A 16,174-nucleotide genomic window follows, 5' to 3' on the forward strand; every position below is an offset into this window, starting at 1 on the left:
GCACTTTTAAAAAGGGCACAGAACCTATGGAAAGTTTAATAAAAGCAGTATATGAAATTAATAAGAAAAAAAATCACATTTTTTAATGTGCTAATATTTTAAAGTTCAGAACAAGTAATTTGAGAGACTAATAAGGGCTTTAGGGAGGCAGGAAATGGGAAAATGCCCTTTGTATTTTTTTATTTTTATTCCATACATTGCATTGTGGTAACAAATTGATACGGACGCACAAATGTGTTGTCTTTGTCCCTAATAATTGAAGAAGATTTAATGACTCTACTAAAACTTGCATGATATACTTTCAATGTTTCTGTTTTGGGTCACTGGCCCTGGTGTACTGGGATACTAAGGCTAAAAGAAGAGAATACTAAACAGTCCTATAATGCTCTGTGACTGTGAAGAGAATCAGCCAGGTAACTACTGTACATGCACCTTATTAGGTTTCAACCAACAAAGTATTATAGATTATATTAAATAAACGATTAAGAATTACATATTCATTCTAGCCCAGAGTGACTACAACTAAACAGATAAGTCACTTTATATAAAATTGCAAACAGAAAGCTTTAAATCCTTATTTTAGTGAGGGTTTCTTGAGAAGAAATCCAGCCAGCGTTGTTTTTTTTTTACTGTTTGTCCCATTTCACCAGTTGTTTTGTAAAATAAGCCATCCCTACTAATAAATATGTATTACTGGTTAGATAGTTTCTAGTGAAAATTTCACCACACCCAGGGAAATCATGTGGCTTCTTTAATGGGAGGGCAAAATCATCCATTGCAGGAGTGGAATTTATTATGAAGCTAAGATGCAGGAAGCAAAGTTGGAACTGTTCTGATTCCAAACAGAAGTTCTAGCAGGGCTCTTTTCTGACTGTTAACGTGAGTACAGAAAGCTGAACTGTTTGGGTTTTATTGTTTTAGCATGTTTTATACCATAATCATATCTACAGGAACAGAAATGTGTGACAGGGCACAAAGCTGAGTGCTAAAACTTATTAGAGCTTATATGATTATCAGGCAAATGTAATTAGATAAACATATTCTGTACATACTGGTTACTGAGATCTGTTTTTGGTTTCATACGAACCTGGTTTGTTTGCTAAATCTACCCTTCATAGTGCACTGTAATATTTTGATAGGAGGAGGAACTCAGTGGCCAAAATGGCAATAAGCAAAATATGCATAGAATGGAGCCTATTCATATGGCATCAGATTAGTAGGGCAGGGTACAACGTGCAAAAAAACAGGCAAAAGCTGGAACTTTTTTCACATTGTACCCCCTGTCCCACCATTAGCAGCGACAGGCGCAGGTCTGGAGTGCAAAGACCTGTGTTTTATGGATGAATACAACACTGTTTGCATTCCGTGCATTGCAGTCTGATAGGAAAATCAAACCTGCACAATCGACATCCGAACTACTTTCAGACAGAGATTAGTTGGGTAGGCCTGTTGGAGGGCACCATACATGGCCCAATAAACTGATGACTCATTCTGTCGGCAGCCTTTACTGGGCATGCCTGGCCACCTTTAGTGCCATTTAATGACATTTGTAAAAAAAAAAACCCAGAAAAGTGTGGAATTGTCATAGAAATTCAATTTACACAAAATTTTATGCTGCAGCATGCTGTGAAAAAATTCACACACTTTTTAATGTCTGGGATTATTTTTTGGATAAAATAAGTAAGAAATGTATATACTGTATATAAATTTGTTTGTGTAAAAATTTCTGTAAAAAACAGTGTTGCTGGAAATCTTGAATTAAAAATTTGCATTAATACTACAGGAATGGGATCCCTTATCTGGAAACCCGTTATACACAAAGTTCTGAATTACGGAAAGGCCATCTCCCATAGACTCCATTATAAGCAAATAATTCTAATTTTTAAAAATGATTTCCTTTTTCTCTGTAATAATAAAACAGAACCTTGTAATTGATCCCAACTAATATATAATTAATCCTTATTGGTGGCAAAACAATCCTATTGGGTTAATATAATATTTATATGATTTTCAGCAGACTTAAGTTAAGGAGATCCAAATTATGGAACGATCCCTTATACAGAAAAACCCAGGTCCTGAGCATTCTGAATAATAGGTCCCATACCTGTACTAGTTTTCAATTTTATATATTTTTTAACATCCTTTGATTTCAATGAACTTCCAGAGATGATGCTGCCACAAACAATACATTACACACAAGGGAATCCCAGCATTATTTATCACAGTTTTTTCTGTACAAGGTTTTTTTTACAGTACCATTTAAGTGACGATTCTGTTCTGCAACTTTATATCTATTGTCCTTAGCAGTGCCAAATCGATTTTTTATACATTCAGTTCGCTGTATAAAATCATTTTTTTGTAAAAATAGTTCCACTGATGTCAATGGATTTTGCCAAGTCCAGAGTTATGTAAAATAATGGCATAAAAATAGGCAGTGTTCTGGTGTTGTCACTTTTATAAAAAGGCACAAGGGAGTGTTTACATACAGAATTGATTGAAGAGAATGTGTTACAAATATGTTTAAAAGAAGGTGATTGATTGTGGTGTATTTGTGCCCTGTACTTGCATGAATTAGCTGGTGTGAGCTGCTGGCAAGAAAAAAAGTCAAAATATGATTTAGTCTTTAAACTTCCATTCATGTTTTTATGTTTGTGAATCCACTTTACCTATTAACAATTCCCTGAAGTTTAAAGCACAAGTCTGATCCATATATCAGTTCTGCAGTTAGGCACTGAATCAAGAAACCGCAAGATACAAATTTGCTTTGAAGGGATAAATTCCCCGGTTCCTCATGGACTTCTGTGAAGAGGAACTCAATACATATTAGTTGAGTTTCCAAGTGGGATAGAATTTTCAGCACACCTCCTCTTTATTATGTGGGAATCGTTAGCCTGTGTAGGCTCATCTGTTGCTGTATTAAACTGCAAAAAGCGAGAAAACAAGTTGCTGCAGGTCTCTGAGCAATAAAGGTAACTATTTTATAATTCCAACTCTTTACTGTTTGATTGTTCTGACAGCCTTTGCTTTCACTGTATGTGTTAACTTCTTCAGGTAGGCGGGTGTAGAGAAAAATGATAATCCAATAAGAGCAGAGTCTGTACACACCATTCTGATGAAAGTCTGATCTACTGATAGCAGTTAATACTGGCAGCTGGTGGAGAAAAAGTGGCAGTGAACTGTCTATTTTAATGTTGCAATAAGTTTATTTTATCAGTGCAGTGCTTTATGGGGCTGGTGTGACTACTTAAAAAATTGTACTCCAATTACGCCTGCCAGGGAGAGCAGATGGAGAACCAAAACTGAAACATGTCTGCACATGATATCTGCAGGAAGCTGATCTCACAATGTCCGTAAAGAAATGCATTTCCCCATTTGCATGAGGCTCTCTGAGCTAATGCAACCTACCATTGAAGTCCTGGAGAAACACCTTCAAGACTGCCAAATCATCCCTGTGCCCCCTGTTCAGCCGGGCAAAGTGGTGCAGCTGACAAATTCCTGCTGTAGCTGGTAGGCAGACTGAGGCATGTGTTTATAGAGGGTCATACCACTATATGAGCATCTCAACATCTTAACTGCAAAAGACTTTTATAGGGTTAAACAAAAAACGAATATGGAATGTCTTTAAAATTCTGCTTAACAAATATACCTGTACACATAGAAATTGATGCAGTATTGCACAGATGATTACAGATTACTAAGCAATATTGGCTTTGATCATAATATTTATAGTTGGATAGAAAACAGGCTAAAGGATAGATTACAAAGAGTGATGGTAAATTGACCAGTGTTGTTAGTGGAATACCGCTGGGGTCTGTTTGGCCCTTTGATTTTTAATTTGTTTATATATGCCCTTGAGATTGACATTGTACTTATTTACTCTTTTTTGCCAATGATACTAAACTGTTTAAAACTATGAGTTGATTGAGAAGGATGTGGGAGTTTTTGTGGATAACAGACTGTGGAACTCCAGGCAGCGCTGGTGTCTTCTAACATTAATAAAGTCCTGTCTTGCATAAAAAAGGCATTGGCTTGAATGTAATCATAATTTTGCCTGATTCCTGGTAATGCCTCAGCTTGAGCATGCAGTGCAGTTCATCACATTTTACACAGAGGTGTGAGCAAGATCATCAGGTGCAGATTGCACAGAAGCAAATGCAAAGAACTAGGGAGTCAGAAAGCATACACATTTTATAATAGAGTAAGCAGCCCAGATTAGCCATTTTACTAAAAAAAAATCATAAAATGCATCTTGTACATTAACGTCAAATCTAAATGATTGAACCTGAAGGACTTTTCTGCCCTAAGCTGCAAGCAATATCATCTTAGTAACTACATTTTAACCAAAGACATACAAAACAAATGCTGCATGCAGTTGTAGTTACATAGCCAGCTGAACTCAATTCTATTCAGTAATGCAATGTGGTTTTATACATGTAGAATCTCTCACTAAACCAAAACGTGCATCAGATCTGCGTGTTTAATGCTATTATTCTCAGGTTTATTGCTGGAAGGTGCTAGACCCTTACTGAAGGTTATTTATCCATATTGGAATCTGATGCCCATGCTGAAATGTATTACCCTTTTTTGCTTATATTGACTGATTGGCAATGTTGCTCTATGCCTGCCTCTCAACTAAAATTTTGAACATGATTGACTTGTATCTATTTTCAACCTTATCTACCATAGCATGTTATAAAAAGAGCACTAAAGATAATATAAACATATATATTGATACATATAGCCCTGTGCCTCTTGCACAAGAAAACAAAGCCTTGTGCAGAATGTGCAAAAAATATTCATAGAGTCAAATATTCCAAACAAGCCAGCACATGATTCTCAGAAGTAAAAATGTACTGAACCCTGCCCCCTGCTTGGTCTATTTTACTTTTATTTATTTTTTTTGGAGGAATATAATGTTATAATGCTGACTCAAAGGAAATTGTGAAAACGAGTCATTGTTATCTGTAAGAGAAATTTCCGGTTGTTTATCTTGCATATAGATCGTTGTCTCAAAGTATGCAAACTGAATTTTATTTACTCTTATCCGTTGCTACTCGATGGCTGCAAATGAAGGTGCTGTCAGACCTTTTCTTTTTAAACTGACTAGCACAGTATCAGATTAAGTTTGGATGGAAACAATATTCATTTTGCTTTTACAAAAGGAAGATGTAACCAGCAACTCCTGAACCATCTGACAACTGAAAAAGGTCTTGTTTGTTTAACTGATTTATTATTGTTTTTTTTGCCTTTCACAATACAAGGGTAGTAAAGTCACCATATTTACCATCCTTGTATTATGCTTCTCCTAACTCTTTTTTCCCTGTACTTGTCCTTCCTTTTTTTGCTTTATTTACTCACTACTTTTTCTGGGTTTTGGTTTGTAAATCCTTTCTGTAACTGTTTTTAACTTTTCTGATGTGATTCTTCTGTATACAGCTTTTGGGCATATTACTTTTCATATAAATGTTAGTTAGCTGGCAGTCATTAATTTGCTGACAGCGATATATATATATATATATATATATATATATATATATATATATATATATATATGTAAAAAATGCTGATGCACACCAGGAAAAATTAATCAAAAAAAGTAACTTATTTTATTTAGATCGACGTTTCGGTCCTCGCTCATCCTGATGTGCATCAGCATTTTTTTTTTTACATATTTACGGTATATTGTTTCTCTGATTTGCTCCTAGGTTGTTACTCATATAAGTGTGTGCCTCACCTTTTTTCTTATACTGCACCCAGGCATCCAGTGACTACTTCATACATTCTACTCATATATATAAGGGATGTAGCGAACTGTTCGCCGGCGAACTAATTCGCGCGAACATCAGATGTTCGGAAGTCCGTAAGTTCGCGAACTTTCGTCGTATGTTCGCAATTTGGGTTTGCCTTAGCTGGCGCCAAATTTGGACCTCTCACCCCAGAGTCAGCAGATACATGGCAGCCAATCAGGCAGCTCTCCCTCCTGGACCACCCCCCCAACCCTGGACCACTCCCTTCCATATATAAACCGAAGCCCAGCAGCCATTTTACATTCTGCCTGTGTGTGTTTGAAGAGATAGCATAGGGGAGAGTTGTGCAGGGATTTGAGGGAGAGTTTAGGTAGCTTTGCTGAGTCTGACTAGTGATCTACTTTCTACTGCTCTGTAGTAGCACATAGGGAGAGAGTTGTGCAGGGATTTGAGGGAGAGTTTAGGTAGCTTTGCTAAGTCTGACTAGTGATCTACTTTCTACTGCTCTGTATGTAGCTGCTGTGGGCAGCTGTCCTGTGCTGATCATCTGCTGTAACCCAATAGTCCTTGTAAGGACTGCTTTTATTTTCTGTTCTTTTCATTGTGTACTGCAGCTCCGTCTGTGTGTGTTGGACTAACCACTAAGCACTAACCACCATTTAATACATAATTTTTTTTTATTTGTGTTTTTTTACTTTGCTACAGTAATTTATAGAGCCCAGTGCTAATAGTCTAGCTGTGTTGGGGACTGGTGTGCTGCTCCTAGTAGTTCACCACCAGCACCAACCAGAGATCACTTTTGTTTTATTATTTTTTTTTTTTCATTTATCTTATTAGATATTAGATATATATATTAGATATAGATATTTAGATATTTATTTAGACATTCAGAAACATCACCTGAGTGACGTTTTTCCACCGTCAATACTATATCCACTACTGTATACTTTGCCATTGCAGGCCTTGTTGTTGCCACTGTCTTTTTCAACCAAGTGCCACCTAGCTGTGTGAGCTTTTTCACATTCTGTCTAAAAATAACAATAATAATTCCGTGTCCAGAAACATCACCTGAGTGACGTTTTTCCACCGGCAATACTATATCCACTACTGTATACTTTGCCATTGCAGGCCTTGTTCTTGCCACTGTCTTTTTCAACCAAGTGCCACCTAGCTGTGTGAGCTTTTTCACATTCTGTCTAAAAATAACAATAATAATTCCGTGACCAGAAACATCACCTGAGTGACGTTTTTCCACCGGCAATACTACATCCACTACTGTAACATAGTAACATAGTAAGTTGGGTTGAAAAAAGACATACGTCCATCAAGTTCAACCATAATGCCTATATATAACCTGCCTAACTACTAGTTGATCCAGAGGAAGGCAAAAAACCCCGTCTGAAGCCTCTCTAATTTCCCGCAGAGGGGAAAAAATTCCTTCCTGACTCCAAGATGGCAATCGGACCAGTCCCTGGATCAACTAGTACTAAGAGCTATCTCCCATAACCCTGTATTCCCTCACTTGCTAAGAATCCATCCAGCCCCTTCTTAAAGTTATATAATGTATCAGCCAGCACGATTCGGGGAGGGAATTCCAGAACTTCACAGCTCTCACTGTAAAAAAACCTTTCCAAATGTTTAAATGGAACCTCCCTTCTTCTAAACGAAGTGGGTGCCCTCGTGTCCGTTGGAAGGACCTACTGGTAAATAAAACATTAGAAAGGTTATTATATGATCCCTTTATATATTTATACATAGTTATCATGTCACCTCTTAAGCGCCTCTTCTCCAGTGTAAACAGACCCAACTTGGCCAGTCTTTCTTCATAACTGAGACTTTCCATACCCTTTACCAGCTTAGTTGCCCTTCTCTGGACCCTCTCTAACTCAATAATGTCCCGTTTGAGCACTGGAGACCAAAACTGAACAGAATATTCTAGATGGGGCCTTACCAGCGCTCTGTAAAGGGGAAGTATAACCCCCTCCTCCCGTGAATCTATACCCCTTTTAATACAGCTCAAAACCTTGTTTGCCCTTGCAGCTGCTGCCTGGCATTGCTTGCTACAGCCAAGTTTATTATCTACAAGGACTCCAAGGTCCTTCTCCATTATGGATTTGCCTAGTGCAGTCCCATTAAGGGTATACGGGGCTTGCATATTTTTACATCCCAGGTGCATGACCTTACATTTATCCACATTAAATCTCATCTGCCACTTAGCAGCCCAGATTGCCAGTTGGTCAAGATCCTGCTGCAGGGATGTCACATCCTGGATAGAATTGACTGGTCTGCAGAGTTTTGTGTCATCTGCAAACACTGATACATTACTCATAATACCCTCCCCTAAGTCATTTATGAACAAATTAAACAAAAGTGGACCCAGTACAGAACCCTGAGGGACCCCACTGAGGACCTTATTCCAAGTAGAGAATGTGCCATTAACAACCACCCTCTGTACCCGATCCTGTAGCCAGTTTTCTATCCATGTACAAACGACTTCACTAAGACCAATAGACCTTAGCTTAGAAAGCAGTCGTTTGTGGGGAACGGTATCAAATGCTTTGGCAAAATCCAAATAGATTATATGTACTGCATCCCCACTGTCCAGCTTCTTACTTACCACATCATAAAAAGCAATTAAATTGGTCTGACATGACCTGTCCTTCATAAAGCCATGCTGATTACTGCTCATAATGGCATTCTCCACTACATAATTTTGAATGTGATCCCTTAACAAGGCTTCAAATAACTTGCCCACCACGGATGTCAAACTTACAGGCCTATAATTGCCAGGCTGAGATCTTACTCCCTTTTTAAATATAGGAATGACATTCGCCTTCTTCCAATCCCTAGGTACCATACCTGATGAAAGAGAGTCTGAGAATATCAGAAACAAGGGCCACTGCAATTCTGCCCCTAGCTCTCTCAGTACCCGAGGGTGTATTCCATCTGACCCAGGTGCCTTGTTTACATTTATCGTGTGTAACCCTTTAAGCACCATATCCTGTGCCAACCACTGTGTAGTTGGAGCTGAGGCAACAGTGCAGCTATTGGGTGGGACTTGGCCCACTGGCTCCTCTACTGTATACACAGAAGAAAAAAACTGGTTAAGCACATCTGCCTTTTCTGTATCCGCTGTAACCATATTGTTATTATAACTCAATGGGGCCACACCCTCAACCTGCATCTTTTTACTATTAATATACTTAAAAAACTTTTTGGGGTTAGTCTTGGCCTCGGCCGCGATGCGCTCCTCATTTTCTATCTTTGCCTTCCGGATTGCTGTTTTACAACACTTGATATAGTGTTTATATTCATTAAACGCATCTACTGCCCCCTCTGACTTATATTTCTTAAAAGCTTTCCTTTTTTTCCCTATTAACTTCTTTACCTCAGAGTTAAGCCACATAGGGTGATTCTTAACACTTCTACTTTTTCTTATTAATGGAATGAATTGAGAACAGTAATGATTTAATATCATTTTAAATGACAACCATTTCTGCTCTGTGTTTTTATCAGAAAACATAATGCCCCAATCTATGCCCTGAAGCGCTGCCCTTAAGGAGCTAAAATTTGCCTTCCTAAAATTCAGTGTCTTTGTTGCCCCCGTGTAAATTTGTTTCCTGCACCAAACATCAAATGAAATAACATTATGGTCACTATTACCCAGGGGTTCAACCACTTGCACATTTGCTATACGTTCTGGGTCATTAGAGATCACTAGATCTAGTATAGCATGGTTCCTGGTTGGCTCCTCAACAACTTGTGACATAAAGTTGTCATGCAGCAAGTTTATAAACTTGTTCCCATTTACTGTCCTGGCAGTACTATTGCCCCAGTCAATATCAGGGTAATTAAAATCCCCCATTATTATCACTTGCCCCAAACTAGCAGCCTTTTCTATTTGCAACAGGAGCTGGGCCTCCTCCTCTTCGCTTACATTAGGGGGTCTATAGCATACCCCTACAATTAGTTTGGTAGATTCTTTACTATCTGTGAGAAGCTCAAACCATAAGGCTTCAGCTCCCTCTGTTACCCCCATCACTTCCTCCTTAATATTTGCTTTTAATTCCTGCTTAATGAACAGACACACTCCTCCTCCTTTTCTATTGCCCCTGTCCCTCCGAAACAATGTATACCCCCCAATATTAACAGCCCAGTCATGAGACTCATTCAACCAAGTTTCAGCAACACCAATCACATCATATTTCCGCTCCAACGCCAGTACCTCCAGCTCTCCCATTTTACCAGTCAGACTCCTTGCATTGGTAAACATACATTTAATACTGGTTCCGGCGTGAAAATGACGTGTAAACAACTTATGGGCCTCCCTGCCATTATCAGTATCCCGAAGCAAGTCTCCTCCCCCATTTTCCCTTACTATGCCCACTACCTCATCTATCCTGTCTACCACAGAATTTCCCACTGCACCCTCCCCCCCCACTCCTAGTTTAAAATCTCCTCCTACCCTCTAGCCATCTTTTCCCCCAAAGCAGCTGCCCCATCATTATTGAGGTGCAGCCCATCCCTGGCAAAGAGCTTGTAGCCGATTGAGAAATCAGCCCAGTTCTGGAGAAACCCAAAGCCCTCCTCCCTGCACCAATCTCTCAGCCACGCATTAATCTCCCTAAGCTCCCGCTGCCTTCTTAATGTTGCTCGTGGCACAGGTAATATCTCTGAGAAAATTACCTTGGAAGTCCTCGCCCTCAACTTCGCACCTAGCTTTTTAAAATCATTCTTGAGGACTCCCCCCCCCTCCTCTAACTTTGTCATTGGTACCTATGTGTACCAAGACCGCCGGGTCTTCCCCAGCCCCTCCCAACAATCTGTCCACTCGTTCCACCACATGCCGAACCCTAGCACCAGGCAAGCAACACACAGTTCGGCATGTAGGGTCTTTGCGACAAATTACCCTATCCACCTTTCTAATAATTGAATCCCCTACAACTATAGCCTGCCTTTCCTTCCTAGCACTATTCCCCCCACCTGGTGCCGGCTCCCAGGGTGCTCTGAGAGTCAGCCCGCTCCATACATGCTAGCTCAGAGCTGTCTTCCCCAGCATCTTCACCTAAAGCGGTAAATCTGTTGGTTTGTACAAGCTGTGAACCAGCCCCCCTACCCTTGTGTCCCCTACTTCCCCTCTTAACTGTTACAAATTTGTCTCCCTCATTAACCTCCACTGTCCCTTCGCCACCCCCCACTACACCGGCCCCTGCCAGTGGTTGCTCAGTGAGCCTCCTGTTCTCCCCCATGCTTGCAGCTGCCCTCAGTGCTGCCAGTTCCCCCCTTAGATTCTGCACCTCAGATTCCAAGAGGAAAACCCACCTGCATCTCTCACAAGTAAATGCTGCATGGAACTGCTGCTCCAGGACCACATACATGCGGCAAGATGCACACTGAGTAACACCAGCAATCATACTGCAACTCATATTGCCACTGGGTACTTACAGTCTCCCGAGTGCAATCCCTTGTATAGTGCCTTTTAAGTTTCAAACGCCTTTTTTGTTTTTAACACCTACTATACACTTAATCTACATGCAACACTTTAGATTAAATGCAACACTCGCTAGCAGCTCCCAAACTCGCTGTGCAGTCAGAAACTTATTGAGGTTCAAACCAAACAGCCAAAAGTCTGCTGAGAATTTACCAGATTTACTCCACCCCCTTAATTAGTATGTGCTCAATCAGCCAGGTAGCCCTTACAAGTCACACAGCAGTTAGTTAATTGCACTTACTTCCTCCTTTCATCCCGCACTCCCAGCATGCACAGTAAACCCCAAGTGCCTTTTTTGTTTTTAACGCCTACTATACACTTAATCTACATGCAACACTTTAGATTACATGCAACACTCGCTAGCAGCTCCCAAACTCGCTGTGCAGTCAGAAACTTATTGAGGTTCAAACCAAACAGCCAATTGCCATTGCAGGCCTTGTTGTTGCCACTGTCTTTTTCAACCAAGTGCCACCTAGCTGTGTGAGCTTTTTCACATTCTGTCTAAAAATAACAATAAAAATTCCGTGTCCAGAAACATCACCTGAGTGGCGTTTTTCCACTGGCAATACTATATCCACTACTGTATAATTTGCCATTGCAGGCCTTGTTGTTGCCACTGTCTTTTTCAACCAAGTGCCACCTAGCTGTGTGAGCTTTTTCACATTCTGTCTAAATAACAATAATCGTTCCGTGTCCAGAAACATCACCCAAGTTGTTGTTGTTTTGTAAAAATAAAAAAAATGCCAGGCAAAGGCAGGCCGCCACGCAGAGGCACTAGGGGCCGTGCTGCTATGATATCCTGTGGCCCTAGGAAATCGACCAGTGTTCCGAAGGCACTTACCCTGAACTCCAAAAATGCTGAAGAGGTAGTTGACTGGCTTACACAGCACACCCCATCCTCTACCGTTTCTAACTTTGCCACAACATCCTCATCCTCCTCTGCTATGGGCACCCCACGTACTACTTCCTCCACCACCGCCGCCCCTTCTTCACTGTCAGAGGAGTTGTTTTCACATGAGTTTGTTGAACTGAGTGATGCGCAACCATTATTGCCAGAAGAAGATGAAGGAGATGAGGACGTTACACCAGATATCATAATTCAGGCAGGCAACACAACAGAGATGGACATAAAGTGTGATGAGGTCCCCGCTGCTGCTGTCTTCTGTGAGCTGTCAGAAGAAATTGATGCATCTGAGGAGAATGATGATGAGGAGATTGATGTTTTGTGGGTGCCCAGAAGAAGAGAGCAAGAGGAGGATAGTTCAGATGGAGAGACGGAGAGTCAGAGAGGCAGGAGGAGAATAAGACTTAGAAGAAGCAGGGACAGCTCGCAGGGAACAGTAGGGCAACAACATGAATTGGCACCTGTGGTCAGCCAGCCAACGCACCCGCCAACTTCTACTGTTACTGCTAGAAAGCCCACATCAAAAGGCTCAGCAGTGTGGCATTTTTTTAATGTGTGTGCCTCTGACAAAAGCGCTGTAATTTGCAATGAGTGCAGTCAGAAACTGAGTCTTGGGAAGCCCAACACCCACTTAGGTACAACTGCTATGCGAAGGCACATGAACGCCAAACACAAAGTACTATGGGAGCATCACCTCAAAGGCAGCAGCCAAACTCTAAGCCACCATCCTTCTGCTCCAGCATCTTACTGCTCTACCTCTGCTGTCCTTGACCCGTCTCAACCACCCTCCACTCCGTCTTCCACCTTGACCACCAGTTCCTGCTCATCTGCCCCCAGCCAAGTTTCTGTGAGGGCCATGTTTGAGCGTAAGAAACCAATGCCTCCGAGTCATCCCCTTGCCCGGCGTCTGACAGCTGGATTGTCTGCACTCTTAGCCCGCCAGCTTTTACCATACCAGCTGGTGGACTCTGAGGCTTTCCACCAATTTGTAGCAATTGGGACACCGCAGTGGAAGGTACCCAGCCGCAATTTTTTTTCACAGAAGGGAATACCACACCTGTACCAGCATGTGCAGAGCCAAGTCACCGCATCTCTGTCATTTAGTGTTGGGGCAAAGGTCCATATGACTACTGACACATGGTCCTCCAAGCATGGTCAGGGCAGGTATGTCACCTACACTGCCCACTGGGTGAACCTGGTGATGGCTGAGAAGCAGGGCATGCGTGGTTCAACAACAGTGGAGTTGGTGTCACCGCCACGGGTTGCATGCGGGTCTGCCACCACCTCTACTCCTCCTTTGCTCTCTAACTCGTCTTCTAAGTCGTCTTCTAACTTGGTTTCTTCCTCGGCTTCTTCCTCCTCTGCTGCTGTGTCCTCCTCCACACCTGTGCACCCCCAGCTCCCCATAGGCTATTCGACGTGCCAGGTACGCCGTTGTCATGCTGTCTTGGGCATGACGTGCCTGGAAAGCAGAAACCATACCGGATCTGCACTCCTGTCATCTCTGCACTCATCGGTGGCTGACCCCACACCAACTGAAAATCGGAAAAGTGGTGTGTGACAACGGAAGCAATATGTTGGCAGCACTGAGACTGGGCAATTTAACACATGTGCCCTGCATGGCACATGTTCTAAATTTGATAGTCCAACAGTTTGTCTCGAAGTACCCAGGATTGCAGGACATTCTCAGGCAGTCCAGGAAGGTGTCTGGCCATTTCAGGCGTTCCTACACAGCTTGCCAGTCAGGCGTTTAATTTGCGACAGCCAGACTCGCTGGAATTCAACGCTAACGATGTTTGAACGTCTGCTGCAACAACAAAGAGCCATCAATGAATACCTATTTGAACTGGGTGGTAGGACTGGATCTGCAGAGCTGGGGATTTTTTTCCCCCGTTACTGGGTGCTTATGCGCGACGCCTGCAGGCTGATGCGCCCTTTTGACGAGGTCACAAATATGGTTAGTCGCACCGAAGGCACCATCAGAGACTAATACCCTTTGTTTTTTTTCTGGAGCGTGCCGTGCAACGAGTGACAGATGACGCTGTAGACCAGCGTGACCAGGAGCATGAAGAGCATGATTTCTGGGCGGAATCACCAGAACGATCCCAGGCACCTGCTGCAACGCAGGGAGAGGTGTCAGAAGTGGAGTCAGAGGAGGAAGGTGGCTTTGTGGAGGCGGAAGACCAACAGGAGCAGGCTTCCCGGGGGGCTTGTGGTCACCTTTTGGGGAGCCCTGGTCTTGTACGTGGCTGGGGGGAGGAGACCGTGGTGGATGAGGACGTAGTCCTTGATAACGAGGAAGGGGAGATGGATACCTCTGCATCCAACCTTGTGAGAATGGGGTCTTTCATGCTGTCATGCCTGTTGAAGGACCCCCGTATCAAGAGGCTTAAGGAGAAGGACCTGTACTGGGTGGCAATGCTACTAGACCCTCGTTACAAGCATAAAGTGGCAGAAATGTTACCAACGTACCACAAGTCCGAAAGGATGCTGCATTTCCAAACCAGCCTGCAAAACATGTTGTACAATGCTTTTAAGGGTGATGTCACTCCACATTCCAGGGGCAGAGGTGCCGGTAATCCTCCCACGAGCACACCTGCAAGGACAATGCACTTTGGCCACTCTGTAACGTCAGACATGCAAAGTTTTTTCAGTCCAAGGCAGCGCCAGAACCCTTCTGGATCCACCCTCAGAGAACGCCTCGACCGGCAGGTAGCGGACTACCTGGCATTAACTGCAGATATTGACACTCTGAGGAGCGATGAACCCCTGGACTACTGGGTGCGCAGGCTTGATCTGTGGCCAGAGCTGTCACAATTTGCCATAAACCTGTTGTCTTGCCCCGCCTCAAGTGTCCTCTCAGAAAGGACCTTCAGTGCAGCAGGAGGGATTGTAACTGAGTAGAGAACTCGCCTAGGTCACAAAAGTGGGGATTACCTGACCTTTATTAAAATGAATGAGGCATGGATCTCGGAGGGTTACTGCATGCTGGAAGACTTTTTCTGACTGCCCATGCAGCTGTCCTTCTCTGCACGCCGCTTGACACCACACACAGCTGTCCTTTTGCGTCCTCCTCCGCCACCGTACAAACTAGGGTGCAAATCCTACTGGTTTGAGGCATGGATCTCAGAGGGTTACTGCACGCCGGAAGACTTGTTCTGACTGCCCATGCAGCTGTCCTTCTCTGCACGCCGCTTGACACCACTCACAGCTGTCCTTTAGCGTCCTCCTCCACCACCGTACAAACTAGGGTGCAAATCCTACTGGTTTCATTTTAAGCCAAACTTTTTGGACAGGTAAATCCTGAGTTTTTCTGTCTTCTGTGCTTGGCACGCTATCTTAGTTTTTTTAAAGGTTCTGCCATGGGAATTGTTGTGATACCCTTTATCTAACATATTTTTTCTGTCCTCTGGGCTTCAGTGGCTGCGACAACAAAAAACAAACTTTTTCAACATTTATCTAACATATTTTTTCTGTCCTCTCCTCTGTGCTTCAGTGGCTGCGACAAAAAAAACATAATTTTTCAGGAATGTACACATTCCTGATTTTTCAGGGTTCTGCAACAGCGGCAAAATCGTATCTTTTATGGTCACCACAGGTGATCAATAAAGTAGGACAAAACTGGGCCCACACTGCAGAATCAGTGTTTTTTGGTTCACGTCACTGTACATTGAATTACCTCTGGCTGACCGTGCACGTGCGCACAAGCACGTTGACTGCTAAACACACCACTACAGAAATATTCCCACCGACAGGACGAACGTCCTGGAGGTGACAAGCAACTAGTAAAAACTATTATTCGCTCACTTGACGGTATCATTAAAGCTTTTTGCGTTTTTTTTTCGTTTTTCGCAGTAAATGCAGCGTTTTGTCTTTGCGTGTGAACCGGCCGTAACCTTTACACGACTTGATTGGCATGTAGATGCCGGACGTTTTAAAGCAGTTTATTACACAAGTTTAGGAATGTAGTGTGATTTGTGCCCTTTACAGCACAAAACGCAACGCTGTGTCAACAACGTATTTTTGAGAGAC

The 16,174-nt window shown here is 42.5% G+C and overlaps 1 protein-coding gene across 3 annotated transcripts in view; it reads left to right on the plus strand.

The window, feature by feature from the left end:
* The first annotated feature begins 769 nt into the window (after window positions 1–769).
* Window positions 770–16,174, plus strand: part of LOC101732217 (granulocyte-macrophage colony-stimulating factor receptor subunit alpha) — a 52,580-nt gene continuing 37,175 nt past the window's right edge. Inside the window, exon 1 of one of the 3 annotated variants that reach the window (XM_018091799.2) lies at window positions 770–879. The gene's annotated coding sequence lies outside the window, so the exon portion shown is untranslated. Of the gene's footprint in view, window positions 880–2,779; window positions 2,970–5,083; window positions 5,208–16,174 lie in introns of those variants that run through there. The other 2 variants (XM_031896699.1, XM_031896700.1) reach the window with 2 other exon arrangements.

The sequence above is a fragment of the Xenopus tropicalis genome, chromosome 2 (assembly GCF_000004195.4).
Source record: "Xenopus tropicalis strain Nigerian chromosome 2, UCB_Xtro_10.0, whole genome shotgun sequence".
Classification (NCBI taxonomy): Eukaryota; Metazoa; Chordata; class Amphibia; order Anura; family Pipidae; genus Xenopus; species Xenopus tropicalis.